The sequence below is a fragment of the Podarcis liolepis genome (assembly GCF_965112155.1).
Source record: "Podarcis liolepis genome assembly, chromosome: 3".
Taxonomy (NCBI): domain Eukaryota; kingdom Metazoa; phylum Chordata; class Lepidosauria; order Squamata; family Lacertidae; genus Podarcis; species Podarcis liolepis.
Window position 1 is genome coordinate 62131965 of NC_139557.1, and position 16799 is coordinate 62148763.

Sequence of the window (16799 nt, forward strand, 5' to 3'; positions counted from 1 at the left end):
AAACTGACTGCAGCTCTATTGTCCTTTTATAAAGCTTTACCCAGAGCCTTCCCCCACTTGCACTCTGCCAGTGATCATGGCTTCAAGTAGCAGGTGGGCCCTTTTATTTCCACATTAACAAGCAAAGAGCAAAGCATAAATTCTCAGGTTCTTTGTGAGAGCTGCTCTGCCAGCCACACTATGTTGGGCATCCCTGGTCCTGTGGAGCGATCCATCTCTTCACATTAGCATACATGAGCAAAAACAATAGCTCCCTGGTAGGACGGGTGCACCACACTCCTCCTGGGTGGAAATTAATTTATTTGAATTGGATGCCTGGCCCCTCTGTGTGCTGTTGCCCCTTCTAGGGAAGCTGGCTGCCTCCCCGCTCCTTGCCTTCCTTTCACCCCCAAAGATGCAAAATTCTCACTGTGTGCTTTCTGCCACAGAGAGGCCTCCATCTTAGAGCTAGGCACGGTGGCTCTTGCCCACCTGCCCTGTGCTGCTTTGCTGTGCTGTCTGGCATAGCAACACACGCCTAACCTTGATCCCTTGAGAGGTGAAGCGGAAGTTGGTCTTCACTATTAAACATTTTTATAGATAGCAAAGTCCACCCTTCCACCTGCATCCAAAGCACCAAGGCAGCTGGCAGAACAAAGCGGCTGAGCAAAAGGGCTGACCAGAATGTGTCTGTCTGCAAATTGCCGGCATCCAGGTGCAGCCTTGTTTTTATCATCTCACTTGAGGGAGCCCCTCCTGGTTGTCAATGTTTTACTGAGTCTCATTAACCCTTCCTTATCCAAGAGAGGTTGCTAAGGATGTGTTTTCATTTCTATAGTCACACAAAGAATAAACATAATGCTCCAATCTTCCTTGGCTAAAGTACAGCTAATAGGAGCAACATTCGTTTTCAAGACCCTCTGCTTGTTTAAGCAAAACTTTGGCAGTTGGTTGGTTGGTTGGTTGGTTTTTAATGATTTTTTGTCAGTTATTTACACTGCCTGTTACAGTAAGTGCCACACTTTAAAAAAAAATTCAGTAAGTGCCACACTTTTAACGGGGGGGGGGGGGGGTTGCCAGTATGACGTACCTTTGAATATCCCCAGAAAAAAGCCCTAGCAATTTACATGTTGTTGATATTTTAACAAATCTATAGTTGTTGTTGTTTTTTTAAAAAAATGAATTTGTAAGTGCAATTGTTTTAATTGTTTTATATATGTGCAACAATTTTATTATACATGTCTTTATTATGTTGTAAATTGCTTTGGGATGCCTCATGGGAAGGGAACTAACAAAGGAACTAGAGGAGGAGGAAGCTATAAACAGTCCAACAGTGGGTGGGAGGAACAGGAAGAGGAGGAGAGGGTATAATAGTACTAGTTGTTGCTGTTCATGCCATACTTCTACCATTCACCTCCAACTCAATGATTCTTTCACTTCATAGCCTTCTTGTGAGTTTCTGGAGACTTTGGCTTGACCAGAGCTGCAAACAGGATGATGAACTGGATGGACCTCAGGGTGATCCAGCAAGGCAATTCTTTTTGCAATCTCTCAAAAATCTATTGCTTTGTTCCCCATTCTAAGACGTCATTGTTCTGCTTCTTCTTTCTAACATTTTCAGAGTGTTGTCCTTTCTCTAAACCTTTCCTTCTCCTCCCTCCAGTCTTCACATGGCAGGTTTCCTAAATTTTTTATTTGTTCCTCATAGTTTTCCTTGGAATCTTTTCTAGACGGTGATTATCTTCCTAGAAATCTCGCGTGTCATCAAATGTGTCAAATGCTATTACTCATTTGAAACAGTAATATTCCATTTGTGCTCCGTTTCATTATATGGCCATCATTAACATCAACTAGGGTGCAGCCTCACAACCTGAATCAACTGAATTCGTAGGAAGTGGTGTATAAGTGCAGTGGAAAAGAAGCTGCACTGCTGAAGTGACACACCTACTGGATATGCCCACAGAAAGCTCCACAGGCACAAATATCCTGCTGATGGAAGTGTCCCACCAATGGTGAGGGTATGCTAGTGGCAGCTGAGGATTTCAAACCCTCTCATTCCCTGGCACTCCCCCAAAAGAAGCCTCAACTATGCCAGCCCCTGAGTTGGCATATTTAATTATGGGAAGGGGTGACAGCATGAGGGGGAGGTAAGGAAAAGCCACCTCTTCCCCTGGCCTCAGCAAGCCAGCAGGGCTTAGGAAAGGGCAGTAGATTTGTGTGCGCACACAACACACACATCCATATTATTGGTCTTCCCGTCACTTTTATAAAAATAAAACACCAGTCAAAATGACAGTCAGCAATTTAATAGATGTAGTTTGGCACACACACTGAGAATTAAACAAAAGATGTCAATCAGATACTGCCAAATGTTGGTGCTGTGGAGTGGATAAAGTGCAAATTGTGATTTTTTCAGGAATCATAAAATTGTAGAGTTGGAAGGAAACCAACAGGTTACCTCGTGCAACCCCCTGCTATGCAAAAACGACAGTTAGAGGAGCTCTGACAAATGGCCATCCAACATCTGTTTTAAAATCTCAAATGAAGGAGAGTCCACCGTATTCCAAAGCGGTCCATTCCACTATTACATTAGCATTTTGAAAACTGGTAACATCCATCAAGACGTTGAAAGTGTTAGTGATTCCTGGAAGAAGAGTACATATGGAGACATTAGAGATTCTACTGCACCATTTAAAATACATTAGAAATAAAAATAAGCACATTTTAATTTCTGATTTTTTTTTTACTTTTTAAGAGCAGTAGGCATAGAGAAAATCTGGAGATGTAAACACTTAAAACTATATTAATGAATTAACAAATCTTGGTCTTTTAAGGAACAATTGGAGTTAATCTACTGGCCTATTTCAAATTATTCTTAATTGGTATCAGATTTACCAGCTTAGTTGGGCAGAAACTACTAAAATATAATGCCTCTTTTATTTGAACTAAAGTATGACTTCAAATATGCAAGCAAGTATTCCTATATATTGATAATTAATACAATAAAATGAAAAGTCAGCAGTCAGGAAAAGGCTCATGCCAGTATGTTGCTGCCAAATGATTACCTCATGGCCTGGCCTAGTTTTCCAAGATCACTAATTCAGCCTTAGCAGCCTGGTCAGCTTCTTCTTCCGAAAGCCAGTTGCTCAACTTGATGGTGTTTCTGCTTGACAGAAATAAGGAAGGACAGCATTGTTACAGTGGGAGGCAGGAGCCTGACTGCAGCCTTAAAAGACTTGATCTGCCTCCTGTGAGCCATATTCTATATGCTGAATTATTTGAAAGGAATTAATTGAGTGGTAACCCCTGTAGATGCCAGCAATGGAAACATCCCTGCTGGGATGCACAAACTCTCCCTGCCTGTGAGTTGGAGTGAGACATGCACAGTGCCATCCTTCCCCCAAAACTGTTGCACTCCACATATGTATTGGCCTACAACTTGTGCCATGACTGCGGCTGATGGGAGTTGTAGTCCAAAGGATTGGCTGGGTGCACCAGGTTGGTGAGGGCTGTGTTCTGCCACATGGTGCCTCTGCTCCTTACATTCCCATCTCCAGTCCTCTACATCCCCCCCACACCCCATATGTTGTTTTCTTCCTGCTTATCCTGAGACACATTGGTATTTTAATTCTTTTCTTAAAGAGTGGAATCAAATTGTGACTATGGGATGTTTTTAAAACATAGGGGTGTGTCAGACTAACTGTGACATGATTGCCAGTCATAGTAGTACACAAACTTTGATGATCTTGGGCCCAGGTCACATATCATACCCTCCAACACCTCGACAGCAAAATCCAGACACAATCTTCCACAATGCCATTGTCCTGTTTTTTCTCATGAGAGAATGGCAGCCATTTTGGATGCTGTGATCTCACACGATTTCATGGCACAATTTTCCCTCCCCCAAAAGCACTTTTTCGGACTCACATTTTGGAGCACCGTGCAAGATCACGGCCCTGGAAAAAGCATGTGGTGAACTGGTTGGACATGAGGGAGGAGGAAGAGGATCCCAGTGAGTGGTCTAGCCAGAACTGGGACACACCAGGGCAAGCTGGGGATGGGGAAGGAGAGGTTGGTGTAGGAAGTACACGTGGGATGATGGAGGATGGCAAGGGATGAGGGTCAGTGCACAGGAAACAGCAGCAGGACCCATCTCCAGAGCCAGAGGAGCCCATCTCCACAAACATTGGTGGGCTCTGAGATGTAGGGATCAGTGGGATGGCTGGTCTAGGAGGCTGAGGCAGGCAAGGGCCCACAGTCCAGCTCACTAGCTGGCCAGGTGGGGCTCATTAGCTCTGGGAGGAGGTGTGTGATTCCTCAGCTGTGGTAGGCTCAGAACAGATGAGGGTCACATGCCTCGTCAAGCCCAGATGCTACAGTATAAATGGGCTAGAACAAAGGAAATCCGCTGTGTTACAAAACAGACAACTCTGACCAATCACAGGCAACACACGGCTAACAATGTTCTAACAAAATATTTGTAACATGTATTATTTCACAATTCTAAGTATTGTGAAATAATACATGTTACAAATATTTTGTTAGAACATTATTAGCTGCGTGTTGCATGTGATTGTTCACATTATAAAAGGGCAGCAGAGCTGAGGTGCTGTGTCTGCTCAGCTGGCCATGTTGATGGACCTTACCTTGGGTGCTCCAGGATCTCTGCAGCACTGTCCTTCAGTTTGGACTTTGGACACATGGATTGATCCTCAACTGGGGACTTGACATACTGACAACACTAGGTAGGCCAGGGATTCAGGACAAAGTACCTGTACTTTTTTTGGGGGGGGAGGGGGAGGAAAGATTGTACTGTGAAATTGCGTGAGCATGATGAGAAAACTGGGGTGACCCAGTTTTTCCAGGACACTTGTGGGGTAAGACATATGCAATAGTTAATTAGTCACCCCCTGGTTATACTGCTATTCAGCTTTATGCTGATGGCCTTAATGCCTCAGATAAGCAGTATGATGGTGGGGCGGTGGAGGCATTATTGCACCTTCTGGCCCTGCTCTGAGCCTATTGTGCTAGGATTGTGCTTGCTAGTTTTCCACAGGCCTGGGAGGGCAGGACCCTGACTGACTCCAGCTACAAAAGCTGAGGCTGCTGAACAGACTCTAGGGCTGGGATGTCGTTAGGGTTTTTTGTTGTTGTTGTTGTTGCGGCGGCAGGGAGGTTGGTTTTCTGCATCTTTATTTTAGATCTTGTGATTTGTGTGGCAGTTGCTCAGTTTGTTCACATATTTTCAACATTCTATTGTTTATGACTATGATTTTTCCCATGCAGTAAGCCACATTGAGCATGGTTTGAACTGTGGAAAGGTGGCTTACAAATAAAATTATGTATGTGTGGTTGGCCTCTGTGAAAATTGGATGCTGGACTAGATAGGTCATTTGCTCTTTTTATGTTTTTAACATCCACAGGATGGTGTCTTCTATAGAAACTGTGTGCCTTTGTGTAAGCTGCATATTTGGGATGGGGAACCAAATGCAGCTCCCCGCTGACCGCTCTGTCTGGCCCATTCCTAATGTATATAGTAAGTCACCTTCAAAGAATCTGAAATACTCAAGATTTTTAAGGTACAGATGACCATGCATGCAGCTTTAATGTGTACAGGGAGTCTATGTGTTGCACCTAGGTGCAGAGCTGAAAGGCCAAACTTGCTTCCTGTTGTATGTTGACTTCCCCTGGCACTCAGGCTCTCTGCACAGGTCTACCATGACTCACAGTTGATTGCTAAAAGCCATTGCTTTTCAGATGGCTGCACTGCTTGTGTCTGGGAGATTATTTAAGGCAGGCCTCTGCAATTTAAGGTAAGGGTAACAAATATGGTTAGACTACAACTCTCATAAATTCTGACCACTGGCCATGCTGGCTGGGGCTGATGAGAGTTGTAGGCCAACATCTGAAAGGTACCACATTTGCTATCCATGACTTCAGTAGTAGTTCTAAATACATATTTTGTCACTGTGTGTCTGCGACTCTATCAGGCTCCTGCCCAAGTGCCAACTCTTCATGGGCAACTTCAAGGCCTCTGCTGCTCTCCCTTCTTATGGGTCTTCATCTTTAAACTGGACCTTAGGACATATTCAAAGGCAGCTCTTAAAAGAAAGCTACCCTACTTGGTTACTTCATATTGCTGTTAACCAGTTATGACTGTGCATATGTGAAGTTCCTAGATTCTTCAGTCCTAAGATACATAATTTCCACTTATTTATGGATGAACTTCAGGATTGTTGTGGCTGTTTTGTTTACTGTTGCAGGGGGTTAAAAAACATCCCTTTAATTTCTGACACTAGAGTCGTCAACAGAATTAGTTAGCAGTGTTTCCCTATTATTTCAGTAAGGTTTATTGGCAAGTAAATAGTTTTGTTCAGGATTGATTCACACTTTTTTGCCTATAACCTATGCTGATATTTTTGCTGCACAGAGTATGTAAGTAATTTATAGTGCAATCCTATACATGTCTACTCAGAGGTATATCTTACTGTTTTCAGTGGAGCTTAGTCTCCCAGCTCAGTATGTATAGGATTGCAGCAGTGTAATCTGGTACTGAAATAGTCGCACTCATCACAGAATTGTGATATATACTAGGGAAATCACAGGTCTTTTAAGGTGTTAAAATACTTTGAGGATACAGTATATCTCACCACAGATGTACAGAAAACGTTATGGCTGAGAATGGCATCAATCCATGATGTAATGAGTTGTCACGTTATACTCCAGAGGTCTCAGAACATGCATGACAAGGCCTTTTAAACAGCCCAATCTGACAGACTTGTCACTTTTGGAGCATTTGGTGTTGGTGTGTGTCAGTGGAACTGCCAAATTAGATACATTGTGTGGGAGCTGTCCTCAGATGTGTGGTGATATGAAGGCTAACATATTTTTAGCCTTTTGTGGGAGCCTGTAAATGTATTGGGGGCGAGGGAAAGGACCAGATTATAAATGTTTAGTATACCAGGGTTGGCTAACATGGAGTCCTCCACGTATTCCAACTACAATTCCCAACTTCCTTGGCTATTGCCTACAAGAGGCTGGGAGTGATGAAAGTTGTAGTGCACATGAAATAATCTGTAGCCTTTTAATACTCCCTCTAGGAACCATAAACTGAGCAGGCATTTCAGAAAATAATGACAATCTCATACAGTCAGGAAAGAATATATTCACCCTGATGATATATGTGAAGGACAGAGTATAAATCTTAGTAGCAACTGCACAGATAAAGAACAACAACAGTCTTGCTGTTACTATCCAAAGCACCCTTTTATTTGAACTATCTGGTTTTACATTTCACATTACCATAATTTCTCAGTATCGTTTCTATCTGAACAAGTTGTTTTCATTACTTACATGACATTGACTATTATACAGGAAAACAAGAACTTATCATGCCATTCCCTCTTGTGATTATAAGTCAGGGTCATTTTGCATATACAGGTGTGGCCAAGCTTACATTCAGGTTAAAAAAAATGCTTTGCTCCTTCATTCACAGAGATTAGATGAGAGAGACAGATAAAAGCTTCACGATGCCTTGAAACTCTTAGATTGTGCAGGAACTGAAGCTTTAGCACCATGGTGATAATCTAATGATGCAAAGAACTTGGACACCCTTCAATTGTATCAGAACAATAGGTGCTGTCAGCCCAACATAGGTAGTTCCTAACAAATGACAAACTGGGACTGCACATAACTCTCGTTCCTTCCCGTGTTCTCTCTTGCTGTTGAGCATTACATCTCATTATTCAGTCAATGTTTTATATATGGGGAAGTTAACAAATAAGGACCTGTGCAACAGGAAAGCTCTGTTTTGCCCTGCATTGGCAAAACTATTGCCTGTGATTAGATCTTAAGCACCTGTTTGCTCAATATGACTTTCACTGTTAAGAAATGAACAAAAAATGTTAAGGATGCAAATTGGTCTCACTCGCTATCAGAAGTAATCTCCCAGTGCAGCGACCACCTTTTGTTCTGTGAAGTGTCACAAGGATTGGTGGTGTCGCAACATATGAACACACTAGAGTAGTTGGATGCAAAAGTGAGCAGGGCTCCTGTGCCTTTGAAAGTTGGGGGTGGAAGGACAAGCATGACAAAATACATTTGCTTCAATGAACTCTTCCATACAGATCTTAAGGAAGCAGGAGCCCTGCCCCTCCAGATTTTGCAGACTTGCAACTCCCAGCATCCCTGGCCATCAGCTACGCTTGCTGGGGATGCTGGTAGTTATGGGCCAGCAACATCTGGAGGGTCAAAGGTTCCCCACTCCTGGTGTACGGGTTTGCAGTCTGAGGAAGCTGTCTCATATTTGGTCAATGTGCTTGTCCATACCCTGAAAGACTGCAAATTGCTGACACCAACTCACACTGCAGAGCTGCAACATTTGGTAAGGTCTTGGACCAGCATGTCTCGCTCTGTTTCATAAGTTGCCATCATGGTGCCCACAGGTGCACATGGCTCAGCCAAAGCCTTCCGTGATGCCCATAGGATCCGTGATGCCCATAGGATCCACTTCCCCAGCTAAAATTAAGTTTGAGAGAAGCATAGCCAATAAAACAGATTGTGGTGTGTGTGTGTCCACAACAGTTTCTCTGCTTTGTTATAAACTGTTGCACTTACTATAACAACTTCATGGTGAGTACCAGCATCTATTTTTCTAGGAGAAGAAGAAAAAAGCACTGCCTGCAGGTCCCCAAGGTTGGTGACCCCTTCCCCAGTTCCTTGCTAGAGAGAAACTAGAGGACAGAGGAACAAACAAAACCGGGGAAATGTTTATTACTGCTTTAATGATTCATGCAAGGGAGTGGGTTATACAACTTGTGAGGCAAGTGTTTTTCCTGACTTAACTCCATCCCATCCCATAGACAAACACTCTCATTTCGTGATGACTGCGGAGGTGGGGCTGCCTTTCTTTCTTCATTCCAGTACCTCCAACATGTACCTCTTATCTCTGGATCATAATTATATCTTCATTTAAGAGTACTATAAAGCCTAGGGGGGAAGAGAGCCTTTCCCCTTTCCAAGAGAACAAAGACTCCAAGGCTTTCAGCTGTTCTGGCCATGCTCCACCTCAGCGTTAAAGCAAAGAGGGCCCAGCTATTAAGGGGAAAGACAATAGTTGCCGTGAGAAAGAGAGAGAAACAGATCCAAAAAAAAACAAAAACAAAAAAACCCCTAAAAGGCAAAAGTTTCTTGACTTAAGCTAACCTGAGCATAATTAGAGGCTGGTGTTTCCAGGGTCACCTAATGTTACCATCGAAATCCTGACTTGCAACATTTCTCTCCCTTTCTGGAATCTGTTTCAAACTAGAGTCACTGTGCCCAGTTAGGTACCTGGGGCAGAGTCTCCCACAAGTTATCTGTGAATGTTTACATGTGCGTAGATCCATCTGAACAGCAGTTGCTGGGAATTACAAGTGGAGAGCTGTGCCCAAGTCCTGCTTCTGAGCTTCCCATGAACTTCTGGTTAGTTGTGAGAACAGTGTACAGTACTAGCCTAGGTGGGCAGGCCTCTTATGCTCTTGAGGATAAGGTCCCCAGCCTGCCATGTCAAGCCGCATCTGAGCATACCATTGCTTAGTAATTCATGGCCTGTTCTTTTGAAAACATACAGCCAAGTAAAGAAGTGTGGAAACGCTGGCGCAGAGGCAGTTGATGCTTAGCTGAGGTTGGTTGCCTGATGTTGGAAGATAAAGTCCAGCACTGCAGAACATGCGTCCTAGTATTTATTTATTTTTTAAATTTTAGGCTGCTGATGAAACAAGCTTCTCTTCTACACATAGGAACCAGATTCCATCCTTTTATGAACTTCCTCAGTTTCTTTAGCACTTCTTTCCTGAAAGTGCATGTCCTCCAAAGTTTCCAGCATAAGGTCATGATTATAGAATGCTCTTCTGCTCTTATTCGCAGCCCTGCACCTGTGTTGCTGCCTATAGCTCTGGAGAGAGTGTCAGAGAAAAAAGGGCTAGACTTACTAGCATTGCCACCAGTGACTACTACTAGCTCAACAGCCGCTGCAGTGTTTGCTCTGACTGAGATAGCTTTGTCCATCTTTGTCAATTAGGATTTTTTTTCCAGTTATGGCAGGAATTGCTTCACAGAATAGCCATGGTGGGCTTTTTTTGGTTTTTTTGTTTTGGTTTATTATTTTATTAATTTTATATGGTACTACGTAGTAGAATCAAAGCATGGCACTTTACAAAGTAATATAGCTTAAATAGCAACCAGAGGAAGCGCTTTTTCAGTGTCGGCACCCTGTTTATGGAATGCCCGGCCCACAGTGGCTTGCCTGCTGCCTTTTTGATCTACCCTTTTTGTGGGTGTCAAAAAGGAAGGAGCGGGGGTTTCTGATGAATATTTTCCAAACAGTTAGCACAAGCATGAAAACAAAAATCCCCAATTACCTTCTGAAAAATCTCAGCTGAAAGGACCTAGATTGTTTGAACATACTGGTGAATGGAAGAAGCAATGGGTAAAGAGAGGGAGGAGGAGGAGGAGGAGGAGGAGGAGGAGGAGGAGGAGGAGCCAACCCCCTTGACCTCTTCAACAATATCACATTGGATTGGAGCCATATGTGCACACAAAATTATCTACCCTTTTGTGAAATAGCAGGGTGGAAAGTCTGCTGGATATTATCCACCCTCCTCCCCTCCAACAATTTTGAAACAGACTGAAAAAGACAATTCTCACATTTCAGCTCAGGTGTAATACAATTGGGACTACACAGAGGAACCTCAGAATAAGGGCTTAGCTAGCCATACTTACCTTTAAAGTCTGCTCTTTGCAGGGAGAGGGCCATGCTCTTATGTTCAGTGTCAAGAGCATGGGGGGAGGGTGTTTTTTTGCCCCAAGATTTCCCAGTGAAAACCCACACTTTAAAGTTAAATTGGTGCAAACACTAACTCAGGTTGTCCGCAGATTGATGTGTGCTCCGATTGAGCTTTAAAGTCTGGGTTTTCATGGGGAAAGCTCTGGAGCAAACTAAAAAAAAATAATAAAAAAATAAAAAAGCTGCTTGAACATGGCTCTTTAAATTGCATACCATGCCTGGAAAGAGCGGAGCAAAGGTTAAGTGTGGATAAGCCCTGAGTCAGATTCTACACAAGTACAAGCTGCAGGAAATCAGAAGACCACTGTGATGATTGGTATGCCTTTGGGCTATAGGAGCCTAAACCCTGATGCACGCTGAGGTTTCGTCATGCACCCATGTGCACAGGAGGGACTGAACAGAGAAGAGCCAGCAGCTTGTGTATAGACTGGCCCAGAAACTGAGCTGCCACCAGTTAAATCCTGCAGATGACGAGGGATGCCTTCAGCATGTACTTGCTAACGAGAGAGGATTGGGAGTGACTCTTCTAGTGCCCATGGCACACTCTTGATCCATTTGTTCTTCATTGTGTGTACTTTTCAAATGTCACTTTCTCATTATGTCATATTACTAAACCATAATGAGGATTAACCCCCTGTTTCCCTTCCCTGTCTTTCATAAGCCTATTAAAGGCTTATGCACATTGCTATAACTCAGCTATAGAAAGCATTTTTAGAGGCTGATGTCATTCACAATCATCATAGGCACAATTGTGTGTTGTGACAAGACAGGTTAGAGTAACTCCTTACACACATACAACAATAAGACCCAATACAAAATTAAAGTTTCTTTCTTTGTTGCTATTAAAATTCTCTAGACGGCACGCAGAGCAGTTTGTATGAATGGCTGAAAGTCTTCCGGTTAAATAAATGCATGACAACCAATATAATGCCCTTGTACTTATGGGATCTAATGAACCTTGCCACCTCTATGAAGATAAATATTTAAACATGGGTAGTAAGTGTTTATTGTTATTATTATTGTACCTTTCTTTTCTGCTACCGTTTCATTTGTTGTGACTCATGCCACCTCTGCAAATCCCTAAGCAGATAGATACAGGTGGGGAGCATTGAGAAATCAAAACAAAATGTTTGGACATTTACAAAACTTACTCGCCCTACCTCCATGCCTTGTTTTGCTCCTCCTGTTCTATATTTGTGGCATATTTTAAAGAGATTTGATCATCAAACCTGAACTATGCTATTTCATGGGCTGCTGTGTTTTTAGGAATGGCTTTAGAATGGTATATTCTGCCTCTAGAGGTGAAGAACTACAAGGTAAGCTATGATGGATTTCAGCTCTAGTTTCCCATTGGCGTATCCAAAACACTGCAAACAAATATAGCGAAAACATTTCTTAAATTGTATACATAACCCACCCCCCTGCTGACATTGCAGAGTAATTCTGTATGTGTATCTGAATATACCACGTGGCTCATTTTTGAGTGACAGAGGATTTTGAACACAATAGGCTTCCTATGTCAGCTGTGACATAAGCACAGCCATTTTGTTTAATGTTTTTCACGATGTTGCCGAATTACTTCTTTTGTTTTGTGTTCAAACCCTCAAAAAAAATGCAGTTTCATTTTCCTCATCCTGCTGAGCTGAAGGAATATTATTTGTCTGCATTTCTGGATGTTCAGATAAATAATGGAAACTCTTCATCTTCTTTACATAACATGATGTGGTATAATAACATAACTTGAAGTTGAGGGTGACAAACACTGGGCCATTGTGCAATCCATACTGAAATGCACCTTGATAGAAGAATGCACTCTTCATCAGATAGGCTTTCTTTTTTTCTAGGGACAGAAGGACAGAGGAGGCCCTGTCGATTCTGCAGGGCCAAGGGACTTCCTTTAGGCAACACCGTGAGAGAGGGATAGATGAAGGCAGGGATAGGAAAAGTGTTGGCCCAAGTTGGGGGGCAGGTACCATTTGGGCACTGCTTCAGGCAGCAGAAAAGTGTCTTGGTAGCAGCCATCTTGGAGAAGCAACTTGTTCAGTTAATTTTACAGTCTTGCCCTTGCCACTGACTGCCACATTTGGTCAGACGTACCTGCCCTTTATGTGATTATTACAGCGTTTGAAATATCTATATCGTCGCAAGTCTGTCGCAAGTGAATTGGGTGTTTCAGTTTGCCAGACCTGTCATAATAAATTAATTACAGGATGTTGCAGAAATGGCTGAGTTCCAGCAGCTTCTCTTGCACAGTTTAATATAGCCCCATTTCCCCATTTCATTGTATTTGTGGTTAGATAAATTCTCAGAAAATTTACAGCTGCTGCAGCTAGCTTTCTGCGCTTCCAACCTGTGTAACTATAGAAGTGTAACTAAAAATTGGTCTGCTTTTTTCATGCATTCATGTATTTCTTTACTGTTAAGATACATTGTTCCATTAAAAGAAGCATTTGCAAGCTAAAGAAAAGTATTGGCATCAAGGAAATGAAAAGGGAATTGGTCGGCCCCCGAGACAATGACAGTGAAAATGCTGCTTCAGTTGAATACACTGCCGTTGTTGGTATTTTAACTTTCCTCACTCAAGGGGGGTATTCACAGCACATAAATACAGCTAGACTAGGGAAGAAGGAAAATGACTCCTTTGAGGTACAAAGCTGCAACCAACTGAGTGCCACAGGCTATCACAATGAAGGCCTGGGCAAAGTGAGCACTGGTGCTCACTGTCCTCTGTTGGTGGGACAAGGTGGCCTGACCTGGCAGTCATGTTGGGAAGCAGTAGTGCCCTGAGGAGTACTGGGTGGCTGGGTGCCACCATTAAATTCCCCACAGTACCCTACACTCTTGTTCCTTTGGGTGCATTTGGGAATTTCAAATGACAGCGAGGCTCCGCAATGAGGCTCTGCCCATAAAAAGATGAGAGTCTTTCTGGGTCAGACCAAAGGCCTATTGAGACTAGCATCTTGTTTTGCACATTCGCACCAGAAAGCAGAACAAGCAGGACACAAGGCCAATAGCCCTTTCCTGCTCTCGTTTCTCAGCAATTGCTATTTAGTGACATGCTGCCCCATGTCCTGGATGAAGCCTCATGACTAGTTGGCATTGATAGGCCAGAGTACCAGGCCAGATTTTGCTTTAGAGGAGGGTCTAGTGAACGGTGAGCCTTGCCAGTTGGCTCTGAACACTAAAAACCTGCTCAGGCATTAGGCTAAATGGGTTCACCTCTATTCCCATTTACCCTAAGGCTGGAGCCTTTTAGCCAGGAGCAGTCATTTAGGGAGGGCAGTTCTACCCCCGCCTTATATTTTAAGACCATCTGCATCATCTGTTACCAGCTAACCCTTATATCCCTGGTCAGATGGCTGGTGTTATGCAAAGAGCAACTATCAACATGCTAAAACAACACATTTTTATTTAAAGAATAAAAAGAATGTAAAAAGTAGCAACCTGCTTTGATAGCACAAACAGGTTGTTAGCAGGTATAAAATTAGAAAAGAACCTTAAGAAATAATCTGTTCTTTTTCTTTTGTAGTTTGAGCTTGAAAATCTCCAAAAGCTGACTGGTCTTTCAGCTAGGCCAGTATATCCAACCACGATTTCCCAAAGCTATCTGGAGCCGCAGATATTGCTCCCTTCACCTCCACAATGGCTCTGCTTTTAACTCCTAACCACAACCTTGGCCTACAAAAGGGATAGGGAACATGTGTTAGGAGTGAACTTTGGTAAACTCTTGTAATATGGTGCCCTGTGTTAGACAAAAAACCCTACCCCACTGGATCTTTTAGGTTATGGGTCTTCTCAATTTCGCATCCCCTTAGCTTAATACCCTGGGTGGGTGGGTGGGTGGACTGCCTGTACCACTCTAAATCTGACGTTGCTGTGTCTCTCCAAATGTTGCTGGACTCAAACTCCCATCAGCCCCAGTCAGTACAGGGTGAGTTGTAGTCTTGGACAGGACAGTTATCTCAGAATAATATGGAGGTCTGTATTGCCTCAAATGTAACCCCCAGAGAGCAGTTAATAGGGATGTTGGCTGTTAGTAGATAATTAATTTATTTTATTCATATATCAAATTTATTCCATTGGACTCAAGGCAGTGTAGTGTCCTAAAGTTGTGTTCCATCTCCGTTCCGATCAGACCTGTGAAATGTCCCACAAATGCAATAAAATGAGTTATTAAAAATGATGATGACATTATTTGCTCAGGTGTCATTTGGTGTAGGCCATTTGATCAAGTCCCTGCTTAGTGTGTTTTCTTCATACACTGGAAAAGTGTTCTTAGTAAGTTTTCTCCACTTAACAGCAGGTCCTTGAAATAACAACAGTAGCAGCTGAATGGCAGTCACAAAACTGAGTATTCCTGATCAATCTTTAGCAAAAGGAGGAATGCCCAGTCCTATTAGCGTCTGACATTATCTTGTAATAACAATGCCAAAAGAGTGCCAAAAGAAGAACCCGGATACACAAAATGTATGTTAAGAAATGCAGCATATTTACCTCAGAATAAGGGAAAGAGTTGAAAAGTAAATGGGTTACGTCAAGCAGAGGACAAGGTTAAAATTTCCCTTCCTTGTGAAAGAAAGTTATCCCACAAACTACCATGCTCTGGTTTGTTGTCACTTTAATAATAATAATAATAATAATAATAATAATAATAATAATAATAATAATAATTTATTATTTATACCCCGCCCATCTGGCTGAGTTTCCCCAGCCACTCTGGGCGGCTCCCAATCAGTGTTAAAAACAGTACAGCGTTACATATTAAAAACTTCCCTGAACAGGGCTGCCTTAAGATGTCTTCTGAATGTCAGGTAATTATTTACCTCTTTGACATCTGATGGGAGGGCGTTCCACAGGGCGGGCGCCACTACCGAGAAGGCCCTCTGCCTGGTTCCCTGTAGCCTCACTTCTCACAATGAGGGAACCGCCAGAAGGCCCTCGGAGCTGGATCTCAGTGTCTGGGCTGAACAATGGGGGTGGAGACGCTCCTTCAGGTATACAGGACCGAGCCTGTTTAGGGCTTTAAAGGTCAGCACCAACACTTTGAATCGTGCTCGGAAACGTACTGGGAGCCAATGCAGATCTCTCAGAACCGGTGTTATGTGGTCCCGGTGGCCACTCCCAGTCACCAGTCTAGCTGCCGCATTCTGGATTAATTGCAGTTTCCGGGTCACCTTCAAAGGTAGCCCCACGTAGAGCGCGTTGCAGTAGTCCAAGCGTGAGATAACTAGAGCATGCACCACTCTGGCGAGACAGTTCACGGGCAGGTAGGGTCTCAGCCTACGTACCAGATGGAGCTGGTAGACAGCTGCCCTGGACACAGAGTTAACCTGTGCCTCCATGGACAGCTGTGAGTACAAAATGACTCCCAGGCTGCGCACCTGGTCCTTCAGGGGCACAGTTACCCCATTCAAGACCAGGGAATCCCCCACACAAACCCGCTCCCTGTCCCCCAAAAACAGTACTTCTGTCTTGTCAGGATTCAACCTCAATCTGTTAGCCGCCATCCATCCTCCAACCGCCTCTGCTTATCCCTCAAAACAGAGTGAGCTCTCTTTCTTATATAGATGTTTCTCAGTCATACTTTCTGCATGTTACATAGTTCATTTCTAAATGTATACTTTAATAGCTGAAACCCAAAGGAACTTTGAATTGATGTGGAACTTTTATAATTATCATTTTCAAATCATTGTAGATGAAATAATGAACTAGAAATGAAAGTTTTATTAACCACCAGCTATTGTTTCCCTTCAGACCTACCAAATGATAAATTTTTTGACCAAAATAAGACACAGCACCCATCCATGTTTTGCCAGTCTTTGTTCTAACACACAAATTCTACTTTTTTGCCTGTACAATGTTGATTCATTCATTTATTTTTTTAAATGATGAAAATGTATTTATTATTAGAGGTAAGCTATTTTTAAAAAAGAAACAGTTCCATAGAATACACATTAGGATTTCAGAATTCTATCTGCTTACTTAAAACCATCAC

General features: G+C 42.9%; 1 long non-coding RNA gene across 2 annotated transcripts; it reads right to left on the reverse strand.

Moving 5' to 3' along the window:
- Positions 1-2349: 2349 nt before the first annotated feature.
- LOC310703534 lies at positions 2350-4326 on the reverse strand. 2 transcript variants are annotated; one of them, XR_014524228.1, is made up of 3 exons: positions 3907-4326; positions 3045-3142; positions 2350-2623 (listed from the first exon to the last, which is right to left on the reverse strand). It is a non-coding gene; the product is annotated as an uncharacterized lncRNA (long non-coding RNA). The 2 variants fall into 2 exon arrangements; XR_014524229.1 differs by lacking the exon at positions 3907-4326 and adding an exon at positions 3750-3801.
- Positions 4327-16799: the final 12473 nt, after the last annotated feature.